Source organism: Babylonia areolata, chromosome 27 (genome assembly GCF_041734735.1).
Source record: "Babylonia areolata isolate BAREFJ2019XMU chromosome 27, ASM4173473v1, whole genome shotgun sequence".
NCBI classification, from domain to species: Eukaryota; Metazoa; Mollusca; class Gastropoda; order Neogastropoda; family Buccinidae; genus Babylonia; species Babylonia areolata.
In genome coordinates, this window is record NC_134902.1 from 8,543,860 (window position 1) to 8,556,359 (window position 12,500).

The 12,500-nt window shown below is 43.0% G+C and overlaps 1 protein-coding gene across 2 annotated transcripts in view; it reads right to left on the reverse strand.

Annotated features, from left to right (window-relative positions):
* Positions 1–9,414, reverse strand: part of LOC143301438 (paired box protein Pax-6-like) — a 145,354-nt gene extending 135,940 nt beyond the window's left edge. Inside the window, exon 1 of one of the 2 annotated variants that reach the window (XM_076615730.1) lies at positions 8,696–9,414. The gene's annotated coding sequence lies outside the window, so the exon portion shown is untranslated. Of the gene's footprint in view, positions 1–8,599 lie in introns of both variants that reach the window. The other variant, XM_076615731.1, reaches the window with a different exon arrangement.
* Between the last annotated feature and the right edge of the window lie 3,086 nt (positions 9,415–12,500).

Consider the following 12,500-nt stretch of genomic DNA (forward strand, 5'->3'; position numbering starts at 1 on the left):
TCTTCTCCCCCCCTTCCTCCTCATACCTTTGGTGAATTAATGTTTTAGTTATTTCTAAATCAAATGCATCTCTGTAGTCTTTTTTGAAGTGACGGGAGAGGTGTTCGGCTGTTTATCTGTACTGTTTTTCTTCAGCTGTCACGTTGTCCTGTTCACATGCATCAGGATTAAACACACAAGTCGGAATTAAAGGTATACAATGATCGTGTGTCAGTGTTTTCAAAATTAATTTCACCACAAAACCGGCTTCTTCAAAAATACTGTAACACCTCCAGCACGCTTAAAGGTCTAATTACACACACACACACACACACACACACACACACACACACACACACACACACACAAGATAGATAGATAGATAGATAGATAGATTACTGATTGACTGATAAAGCAAGGTGAAGCCAGGAACTGACACCGCCCCATCAAAGTACTTTCAGTGGGGAAGACCCTCTCTGAGGACAACGGAAAACAGGTGCGCGTGATAGCCGTAAACACGAAAGGCAAGGTCTTCAACACTGATTCGTCATACGCACTTTATACTTCTGATACATACTTTATACTTTATCCTATAAGGGGATCGAGAGATAGAGAGAGACAGAGAGAGAGAATGTGTTCTATATTAAATATTTTCAACTTGTTTTAATTCAGTTTACATGTACAAGGTGGCAAGCAATCACATTTATTTCCCTTATATTTTTATATCTTATTTATTTATTTATCCATCTGTCTATCTATTTTATTTAAGACAATACTACATATAGGGGGTGGAGTGCAAATATAAACAAAACCAAAAAAAAGCAAAACAAACAATGTCAACAAACAGCAACAACAACAACAACAACAACAACAACAACAAGAAGAGATTTTAAACAATTGGAGAATTTCATATATGAGTGGGGACTCGATTACAATATAATAACTTAGCATACTGACTACAGTTGTAACACTTCACTTTCAGTGGAAGATATAACGTGGGGCTTCGAGGATATGATATTACATGTTAAAAATAATAACATTTCGGGTTGTTGTTTTAAAAAAAAATTCATTATACATTATGAAACGGGGGAGGGGGTGGGGGGATAGGGGGGGTTGTTAGAGCAGGAGAACTACACAAATTACTCTCGGAATCAAGGCGATTTACCATAGAGCCAAAACACGTCTGGCCACAATTATCCAAAATTAATATCTTTATCGCCATAAACTGATTATTTGAGGTGAGAGCACCGTTTACATATGTTATTTTGATATAAATGTCGATTATTTACATACAGCTTAATCCTGGCGGAAGACTCACAACCTATTATTTGTATGATACTTTTTTTTCGCTTTGTTTATTCCAAATTTGCGTATTGACGGACAAAGTAATTCAAGAGAAAATGAATTTGTTAAAGTTTACTACACACAGAGAGACAGGATACAGAATACTTTATTATCTCAACGAGGGAAATTAATTTGTGGTGTAAACCACATAAACAATACACGAAAATCACGGTCATTCAACATATACACTTTAAAGACATAAATTGTTTAGACAGACAGACAAACGCAGAGACAGACAGACAGACAAACAGAGAGCGACAGAGAGACAGAGAGAGAACCGTAACACCGGGTTAATTACATATTATTATGGAGGTATGGAGGACGGTGAGAGGGGGGAGGGGGGGGGTGAACAAGTCACATGCCGTCCCAACACAAGGACCAGTCCAGGACCAGAAAAAGCAGTCACAGAAAAATAAAAGTCAGTTAAAACGTATTATTCATTGAATTGTTCTGTTACTATTCTGTTTATTTTGTTTTTGTTTTCATAATAATAATGATAACATTAATACTTTACTATTATCCTATTTTGCATCATCATCATCATTATTATTATTGTTGTTGTTGTCGTTGTTATTGTTATTATTATTATTGTCTCCCCTTTTCCTCTCTGCCTCTCCCCTCGCCCATTCCCCTGTTGTCTCCCGTTCGCTTTAAACAGTTCATATTTCAATAAACATCATGGCATAAGCACAGGAACACAAACAGCGAAGAAAGGACATCAAGCACGGCTTATCCAAGCTCTATCACCAAGAAACAATTAAGCACAAAACTTAGGCGGTCAACTTAAAGGAACCAAAGTAAATATTTTCTTATATGGCATTGACAAATATGATGGAAAGCAATGCATGAAGAGACATAAAAAGTTACAAAGATAGAATATTTGAAAAAGAAAACAGTATGTGATGCGAAAGAATGACAGCGAGAGTGAGAGTCGTGCTGGACAATTTGCTCACAGAAAAAAATGCTTTGCAATATTCATTCCCAGAATTGTTAGTAAAGAATTCAGAATCGCCCAGATTTTCAAAATGAATTCGTGTGCAACTAATCAGCTCCCGTTTCTCCTAATTTACTGCTCTCCTGATCTCTCCTGTCTCCCTCTCCTGATCTCTCCTCTCTCCCTCTCCTGATCTCTCCTCTCTCCCTCTCCTGATCTCTCCTCTCTCCCTCTCCTGATCTCTCCTCTCTCCCTCTCCTGTTCTCTCCTGTCTCCCTCTTTTTCTCCTCCTCTTTTTCCCTCCCTCCTTCTTGGCAAATGCTTTGCGCAGAGTGCAAAATCCTCCACAAGGAGTGACCATGAGTACAGAGCTGCTGACACTTGATTTTACAGTGACCACAACAGGAGAGCGAATGTTCCCCTGTGGGACACCCAATCCCTAGTGGTGGATATCATAGCGGATATGGGATAGAAACCTTGAATTGTCCATCGGCGAGAACTTCAGAAGAGACGACCACGAAAACTAAGGTCGTGAAGCTCCGTAACAATGTCAGATTTCCAGGTGGTGTGCCTTTTCCAATAAATAAATAAATAAATTTTTAAAAGAAAAATAAATGAATGAATTGATGATTAAATGAATGAACAGATAAATGAATAAGTAAATAAATAAATGCTATCATTGATTAAAACAAAGAAAAAGAAGAAGAAATAAAGATTTCAACGACTGGTTGTTTTTTCATGAAGACGCTACGATTTGTGGTCTCAACACAGTCTGTTTTAAAGGGTTGACTGTGGAAAGGATGCTGGTGTTTTTTGTGGTTTTTTGTTGTTGTTTTTGTTTGTTTGTTTTGTTTGTTTGTTTTTTGTTGTTTTTTTCTTTATTGTTTTTTGTTGTTGTTTTTTTGTTTTGTTTTTTTTCACTATCTGAAGGAAACAAATCATTTGAACTCTATTTAGTTTTACATGGGCTGAACAAGATGTGGTTCAACTGGTCGTTTAAAACACAAAAAAACCCTCAAAAAACAAATAAATAAAAAATAAGAAAAAGCTTAAAATGATTTTTTAACTGCAATTACATCACCGTATGCAATCGATAACTGAACCAATCTCGATGAACCATAACTCGATGAACCACTCAATCAATACGACAATAGCTCGATGAACCAATCAGCCAACTCGACAATAACTCGATGAACTAATCAACCAAGACGACAATTACACGACAAACCAATCACTCAACACAATAACACGACGAACCAATCACTCAACACGACAATAACACGATGAACCAATCAACCAACACGACAATAGCTCGATGAACCAATCATCCAACACGACAATAATTCGATGAACCAATCAACCAACACGACACACGACAAACCAATCACTCAACACAATAACACGACGAACCAATCACTCAACACGACAATAACACGATGAACCAATCAACCAACACGACAATAGCTCGATGAACCAATCATCCAACACGACAATAATTCGATGAACCAATCAACCAACACGACAATTGCTCGATGAACCAACCAATCAATACGACAATAGCTTGATGAACCAATCAACCAACACGACAATAACACGACAAACCAATCACTCAACACGACAATAACAATATGAACCAAGCAATACACACGACAATAACACGAGGAACCAATCAAACAACACGACAATAACACGAGGAACCAATCAGTCAATACGACAATAACACGAGGAACCAATCAAACAACACGACAATAACACAATGAACCAATCACTAAATACGACAATAACACGACGAACCAGTCAAACGACACGACAATAACACGATGAACCAATCAGTCAATACGACAACATGATGAACCAAGCAGTCTATCGCCTGCTTTATTTATCCCCTGCAACTGTTTCATCATCGTCTGGATGCTGCCATCATTCGTCACTGCCATCCATTTGCGTCGACAGTTTTCAGTTTTCAGTAGCTCGAGGAGATGTCACTGCGTTCGGGCAAATCAATATACGCTACACCACATCTGCCAAGCAGATGCCTGACCAGCAGCGCAACCCAACGCGCTTTGTCAGGCCTTGAGGCGTCGACATACAATTACCACTCGTGTTTTCAGCACTGAATCGAAAAGGTTTATTTTACTAATGCTTTTTGTGTGTGTGTGTGTGTGTGTGTGTGCTTTCGCTTTTTGTTGTAATCATTTAAAAGTTCATTCACTCAATTCACTCATCTATTTATCGACACCAAGTGTTGATAGGAGTGTCCGGCATAGCCCTACATGCTGCGGGCACAGAACCCATTATATGCCGGTGCCCTGTGAAGAGTTCGGGTTGCCGGTCACGTTGCTGGAACGGCTTGGAGGATGAAGCAACAGTAACAACCAAAACAATAAAATAGAATAAAAAAAAAAATAAATAAATAAAATGAAAACTCAATAACATGAAAGGAAAGGTCACATCAGTATGTGCCACTCACTCCATCAATCTCAACGTCAAAGAAACTGTGCTGTGTACACATGTGAATGGTTTACCATCGTCAGGCAGCCAAGACCGCCGTCAGTCGTCAGGCGATTCTAAGGAAATGTTCACTTTTAACTCATTCTTATGCTTAACGTGGAAGTCATTGGAAAGCATTCTGTGACTCGGTTTACAATCTGTTCCAACAGAGAGAGAGAGAGATGGGTGGAGAGCGAGGATGAGAGAAACAGAGGGGGCGGGAGGGGTGGAGCGGCAAGGTAGGGAGGGAGATACAGATTGGGGGTAGAGAGCAGGAAGGCGGAGGAACCGTACGCACTGTCCACCACCACCACCCCTGTGTGGCCGGGGGAAGGTTGTGGGGAAGGGGGTGGAGGTGCAGGTCTCACGCGTTACCCAGAGGACGACCCACTATCACCTGACTGCGGGTCGTTCTGTCGTTTTCCCCGCTCGTCTCTCACTTTGTAACTTTTTTTTTTTTTTTTTTTTTTTTTTTGTACCCGAGTGCGTGAGTGTGTATGTAATCTTTCAATCTTTCTAGTGGCCTATAGATATATCTTCCTCCCTCCTCCCACCCCATCCCACCCCGACCCTCCCTTTTTTTCATTTTTCTAGATTTAGTACTTTGATTTTTTCTTACGCTTGATGTTTGCGTTTTTTCTTTTGCGTGTGTGTCTGTTTTTTCGTTTTTGTGTTGTTTTTAATGCCCAGGTGCCAGTTGCATTGCTTGGTTCTAACGTTTTGACAGTTACACGTGACTAAATGCCTACCTTGACCGAATTACGCCATTGGTCAGTTCCATACTACACACAGTTAGTAGCGGGTTACGACCATACTAGGCTCTTCCGTCCGAGCATGCAAGTGGTTCCAGGGGTTGGGTGGGGAAAAAAACCATGTGTACTTGCTTGTCTCAATACCCTGGTGAAATAACATTTCGTTTCGTTTCGTTTCTCACGTTCTCCAGCACTTCTCATCCTTCTTGTCTGGTTTTTCTTTTGGAACACTGCTACAGCCATTCTAATTACTCTCGTGTGTGTGTGTGTGTGTGTGTGTGTGCACGTGTGTCTGTGTGTGTCTGTGTGTGTCTGTGTGTGTCCGAGCGCTAGAAAGAGAGGCATGTCAGAGAAGCGTCTTTTTGATTGCAGTCTCTGAATAATTTTACTGCTGTCCTAAAGCGACTGATGTGTGTGTGTGTGTGTGTGCGTGACAGGGCTTCCAACATGAATGGGGGAAGAACAGAAAAATGGGGCTGGGATGGCTGACTGAAAACAACATCTGTTCCACACGTTCCGGCATTTCTTCACCCTCGTTACAGGGAATGGCGCCAGTCCTCAACTTCACCAGGTGTTTGTGTCACCAAAGTCCCAGTGACCAACAACTCCTGGCGATCTACCTGTCTGCTGGACAGCGCACCACGGCTTTCACTAAAGACAACTGGATCTCTTGCTGACAAAAATAAATAAATAAAAATAATAAAATAAAGCAGCCCAAACTTAAAAATCATGGCATTGGTCACGACATCTGATCTCTCTTCTGCCAGCTTCAGCACATCCAAGGGCTTTCCTGGCTCCAGTATTCCGCGAAGAACTGAATCTGCATTGAAGGCACCATCTCCCGCAGAAGTGCCAGCACCGCCTTCACATCAGATCTGTGTGCTCAAATGGATACGAAACCTATTTTCTACACAAACAATCTTTTTCGAATACAACCATTTTTATTGATGGAGTGACTCAGTACAGAACTGAGCAAGGACTGAAACACTGCATCCTCCTCCCCTACTGGCCATGGCGTGTGGTCCACACTCTTACTCCACAGCCTTCGTGTTTTCATCTGGAATTTATTTTGTTGTTCACAAACTTGACTTTGGAAACCTATTATCAGTAGGAAAACCTGAAGAAGTTTCTGTTGTCTTAAAAAAAAACCAACAAACAAACAAACAAAAAATTCCAAACGAGTTTGTTTGTTTTGTTGTTGTTTATTAACCTGAACTGTAATCACAGACTTCGGATGACTTCCATTCTGTCTGTCGTCAACCTACTCAGGGCGATAGGACAGATGATTCACTGCCAGTGTTAGTTCCAGACGTGACAAAGGAGACTGAACAAAAGATTAACAGGCGCTAGCGCGTGCGCGTTTCTGCTTTGTTCATGATTGTCTTATCTGAAGAAAGCCGACAAGGCACTAATGTGGTTCGACCTTTAACCCAGAGCATGAAGAAAGCGTGAAGCCCGCTGTGCCTATGTTTGGAAACAAGTGTCCTGGACTGAAGATTTACACCGCCCAGTCTCCCCACCTCTCTCTGCAGCAGCACAATGGAGCTGACAGCGATTAACGTACCCGTGTCAGCCTTCTTCGCGCCCTTTCCTCTCGGCAACATTCGTTTTGCTCAACATGCCGCTCAAGGACCTGTCCCTCGTGTGTTTGTCTCCCCCTTCCTTCTGTTAATCCCCCCCCCCCGACCCTCCCCCCCCCCGCCCCCCATCACCACCTCACCGCCAGAGGTGAGGCAGCTTTAAAAACTGACAAACTGCAAGCGACTGCAGCGACGTGGCCGCTTAACAAGGTTTGGAAGACAAAGAACATGACTGCTTTATTGCAGGAAGCCGACTCGTTGCACGTGCAAGTGTGACGCCAACTCTTCGGCGTGCAAGGTCGGAGAGGAAAGCAATGTCGAGTGACAGATGAGTGTCGTTGCTTTGCAGTCACAGCTATGCGATACAAATGAAGCAATAATTTAGCACTGTCGACAATATATAGTTTGGAAGAATTGCTCTTGCAAAACAAGCTGACAGCCATACAAAATATCATTTATAAAAATTTTACATTTGGCAGCCAAGTAAAGAAAAAAATCTAAAGAGCAGTTCCTCAAAGGATTTTTTTTTTAAAGAAAGAAAAAGGAAAAAAAGGAATCACATGTAAATGCTTCTGGCAAAGAACAAACCTCGCTTTAGCTTTCGTTTTCTTTCTTTTTTTAAGGCTGTGGATGGCTGGTGGGGTGGCCAGACTGAGGTATAGGGTTAATGAACGTGTGAGTGCAATGGTCAACAACAGTAGGCGCTTGCGGCGTACACACACACACACACACACACACACACACACACACACACTCATACAGAGAAAGAGAGAGAGAGAGAGACAGAGTATCTTTGCATTCGACACAATGATAGTTAAACAAAAGTTACAGGGAGAGGGACATTTTTAAAGACTTTTTCTCGCACCCCCACCCCATTTCAACCTTCTGAAACGTGCTGATTTCAGTTCAATACTATGGACCTCAGCATTCTGTTTGTATACTGGACCATTTTCGATACCACAGCTTTCATGCTAGTTCGCCTTAATCTTTGATGAAATGTGGAAAAAGTGATTGAGAAAAAGGGAGAATTACCGAAAAAAAATATTTCAAAGAAAAGAAAGAAGGAAAAAAAACAGCTTTGCACCGCAGTTAAACCAGCGGATTGAAAGTAAGCATAGCAAACAACAACAAAAACTGTCAGTGCAATTAGCAGGAAATCTCTCGCTTTCTCTCTGATGTAGCAATCATCCTCATCATCATCATGACAACACCACATTCAACAAGATCAAGGATAACAGACCAGAACATGGAAATGGAAGAAGGGCTGCAGAACAGTCGCAGAGAAATTACAAATGTGTAGGAAAAAAGGAACACACTATGCAAAAAACAAAACAAAAACAACCAACCAGACAAACAAAAACTAATATAAGTATATACAACAAAAACAACAATTATATGACAAGTTCAAAAGACGAAGAGAGTAGCAGGCAGGCAGGCAGACAAGGGACATAGAGTTGAGTTATTGCGTGGAAACAGAGTGCCAGATGAGCAGTGGAGAAGTGATCAAGTTTCAAACTGACCCCGAGAGATGGAAGTGCAGCAGTGAGTGAGAACGACAGCAGAGGGTCAGTGGGGCAAACCAGTGATCACTGTCAGCCAGACTTCAGGTCACCTACCACACTTGATCGGACTCCGCGCTGGCCGCTCACTCAAGTGTTGAAGATGATCTGCTTGTGATTTGTTGCGTCTGCTGACGACTCAAGGAGAAGATCGACTCACTTGCCTGGTTGCTTGCTGGGTTGCTTGATTGATCCTTTCTTATGCTTAATTGGTTGCGTCGCTGAAGTGATCAGAAGTGATCGGGCTTTCTGCACACACCCACAGCCAACACTGGAGCGGTCAGCACAATTAAGCACGCACTGAACTAATCAACTGAACAAGGTACATCCTTCCAACAGCTTCTTATGGCCCTTTAACCATTAACAAGCTTCAGCACACTGAAACAATATCACACGACCCACTGGGGCAGCGGGGACTTACCCACGACTGGGGCTGCGCCTGTGTTGTGTGTGTGTGTGTGTGTGTGTGCGTGTGTGCGTGTTGTGTGTGCGTGTACAAAACGATGTCAAACGACACAGTTCAATCCTTGACCCAGCACGGTATGCACAATCACAATCACAAGTGGACAGTGGGGCGGTGGTATTCTAGTCAGTGACAGCCCAGTTCAGCGAATGATTTCTTTGGGCCTGGCTTTCTGCCTCATTCCCTTGCATTTACTGCTTCAAGTCGTGGACAGTTCAGCGGCACAGTTTAACTCAGTGTCTCACACGCGCAGTCACAGCGGCAAGCCGGCAAAAAGAAAGGACGACTTCACTGGGAGCAAAGCAGTGTGCCAAATTCCATCAGAAAGAGCTTTTGCAAAGCTTGACTTGCTGCAGAATGTGGCGTGCGTTGGAGTGTTCCGTCCTTGAGGATTGTAAAACACATGTTTAATAGGAGCAGGCGTGAGGGGCGGGGCTAACTCCTTTCCCTTCGCTTCTTCGCGCTGCTTCACCGCACGGAATGCTCAGCATCTTCCTCCCTCTCTCCCCCACTCTCTCTTATCTCGTTTGGGAGACCTCTTCACGCGCGGCCAGCCACCCAATCGCATCGCACGCTTGATTTCCTTGTCTCATGACGTCACCGCCCTCGTGAAGCTAATTTGCATATTATCAGGCGGAGCTACAGCGCTGCGGGCTCTGCATGGCCCAGGGCGGCAGAGGCAGGCGGTGAGTGACAGCGCGCTTCGTTTCCCAGGCTGCCCCACATGAAGGCGCGCAGCGCGTGAAAGAGAGCATGATATCTTGTTTCTGGCATTGGGCGAGCTGCCACTGGCTCCCTTCACGGCACAGGGGGAGGGGGAGGGGTGGGGGTGGAGGTGGAGAGGGAGGGTGGGGGTGGGGTGTGGGTCGTTGCCGCGCTGTTCAGCAGGCAAGGAGAGGACGGACTGAGCTGTTGGGTTGTTCTAGTGGCCACTGCTGTCGGCTGGACTGTTCGCACTGGGCACACACACACACACACACACACACACAGATAGAGAAAGGCATGAATTTCGTTTACGCAACTATCTGAATCTAACCAAAATATCATTTTCTGGGCCATCACCATTCCCTTTTCTTTTTTCTGTTTTCTTCTTCTTGTTTTCTTTGAGTTACACGCCGTCACACACACACTCACACACTCACACACACACACAGACTCGGACAGAGAGAGTTACTCCCTGAATCAGTGTGTTATCGGGGATCACCAAAGCTGTTACATGTTACCGCGGGCCTATCCCATCTGTATAGCTGTTCCCGTTGACTGACAGACTAAGTTTGTGTGTTGTTGTTGTTGCTGTTGTTGTTGTTGTTGTTTTGTTTTTTTCCTGAAATGGCGATTCCTTATTAGGAAATACAATCGAGGTTTGTTACAAGAATATTCATAAAAGAATATAATTACACGAATAATGTCAACAACGAGACTTAATTACTTTGTGTTACCCGCAGTCAAACGATAGGTATAGCCCTGAAAGACGAATGGAAATATAACACAAAGTCATATCTATGATAAAAGTATTATGCTTACTTATGTGCTCTATAACGTATTTTATTTGGGTTTTATTTTAAATACTGATTTTAATTATCTCTATTACTCTCCCTTGAAACACACACACACACACACACACACACACACACACACACACACACACACACACACACACACACACACTGGAGTAAGAGGTTTTTCCTAAAATATTATGGATTGAATGTTTGTTGATTATTTTTGGTTGTTCAATCTTAACAACAGCAATTGAGCGCAACAGCCTCGTGACTTGGTGCTGTACCTTTGAAATAATATGCAGTAAAGCGGTGGTTGGCGTTCATATCAATTATTTTGTTGTTGTATATTTATTTATGTGTTTATGCTTTAATACAGGTTTACTTATTTAGTTGTTTATTGATCTGCTTTTCTGATCCTTCTAATCATTATTATCAGGCTGACAAGCTTGAATGTCCGTCACTGTCACCTTTGCAGTTTTCAATGTGGGCATTATTTGGTTACTTTTGCGTGAAATGTCAACACCCATCACAGGTGATTTGGCCGACGGGGGTCACCATGACAAGGGGGTGGGGGTCACCATGACAAGGGGTGTGGTCACCATGACGGGATGGAAGGTCACCATGACGGGTGTGTGGTCACCATGACAAGGGGTGTGGTCACCATGACGGGATGGAAGGTCACCATGATGGGATGGAAGGTCACCATGACGGGGTGGGGGGTCATCACGACGGTATGGGGGTCACCATGACGGTATGGGGGTCACCATGACTGTATGGGGGTCACCATGACTGTATGGGGGTCACCATGGCGGTGTGGGGTCACCATGACGGTGTGGGGTCACCATGACGGGGGTGGGGTCACCATGACGGGGAGACCATGATTGTTATCGAAAGTCAACTATGTTCATCATGTCCCTAATTATCAGTGTTCGGGCAATGGCAGCTATGTTCATGTCCATAACTGTCATCGGATGTCAGCTGTGTTCATGTCCATAATTATCATCGGATGTCAGCTATGTTCATGTTCACAACTGTCATCGAATATCAGCTATGTTCATGTCCATAATTATCATCGGATGTCAGCTATGTTCATGTCCATAATTATCATCGGATGTCAGCTATGTTCATGTTCATAAATATCAGTGTTCGAGCAATGTCAGCTATGTTCATGTGTTTTTGTTTTTATTTTATTGATTGATATGGATACTTATATACAGCGCCTATCATCGGTCGGAGACCAAGTTCTAAGCACTTTACTAACACGGGGTCATTTACACAACAGGCTGTCTACCTGGGCAGAGCCGACTGACGGCTGCCACTGGGCGCTCATCATTCGTTTCCTGTGTCATTCAATCAGATTTCACACACACACACACACACACACACACAAAGGAGTGACCTGCCCATGGATAACGTCAAGCAGCAGGAACAAACAGCTCTGCCATAAAATAATATCTTTTAACTGTTATTGTTTTCTTTTTAATATCATCAGATTCGTTTCCCCATTCATCTGTGTTTTGGTGACGTGAAATCGGAGTTTTTTGTGCGGTGGATTCGGTAGGAGAGTGCTACAAGGTCCATTTGTGCGTCGACCTGTGTTCGTGGCTGTACTTCAGCCATTGTACCGGCGGCCTCTTTAGGAGCGGTGCTCTTCTACCAGAATATTACACGCCACGATTAACACGAAGCCGAAATCAGTATTTACTTTGTTCTTTGTGTGTTAACCCTTTTTTGTTTGTTTTGTTTTTCTTTCAAATTTCACCCACATTTTTACCCTCATTTGCCCAGTTTCCCCAAACCCTCCATTCATCCACATCTCCCACCCCTTCTAACAGATAATACTCAGATGTATTCATAAATACTTTTACAAAATGTCTTCAATCACCGATATGTGTGACGG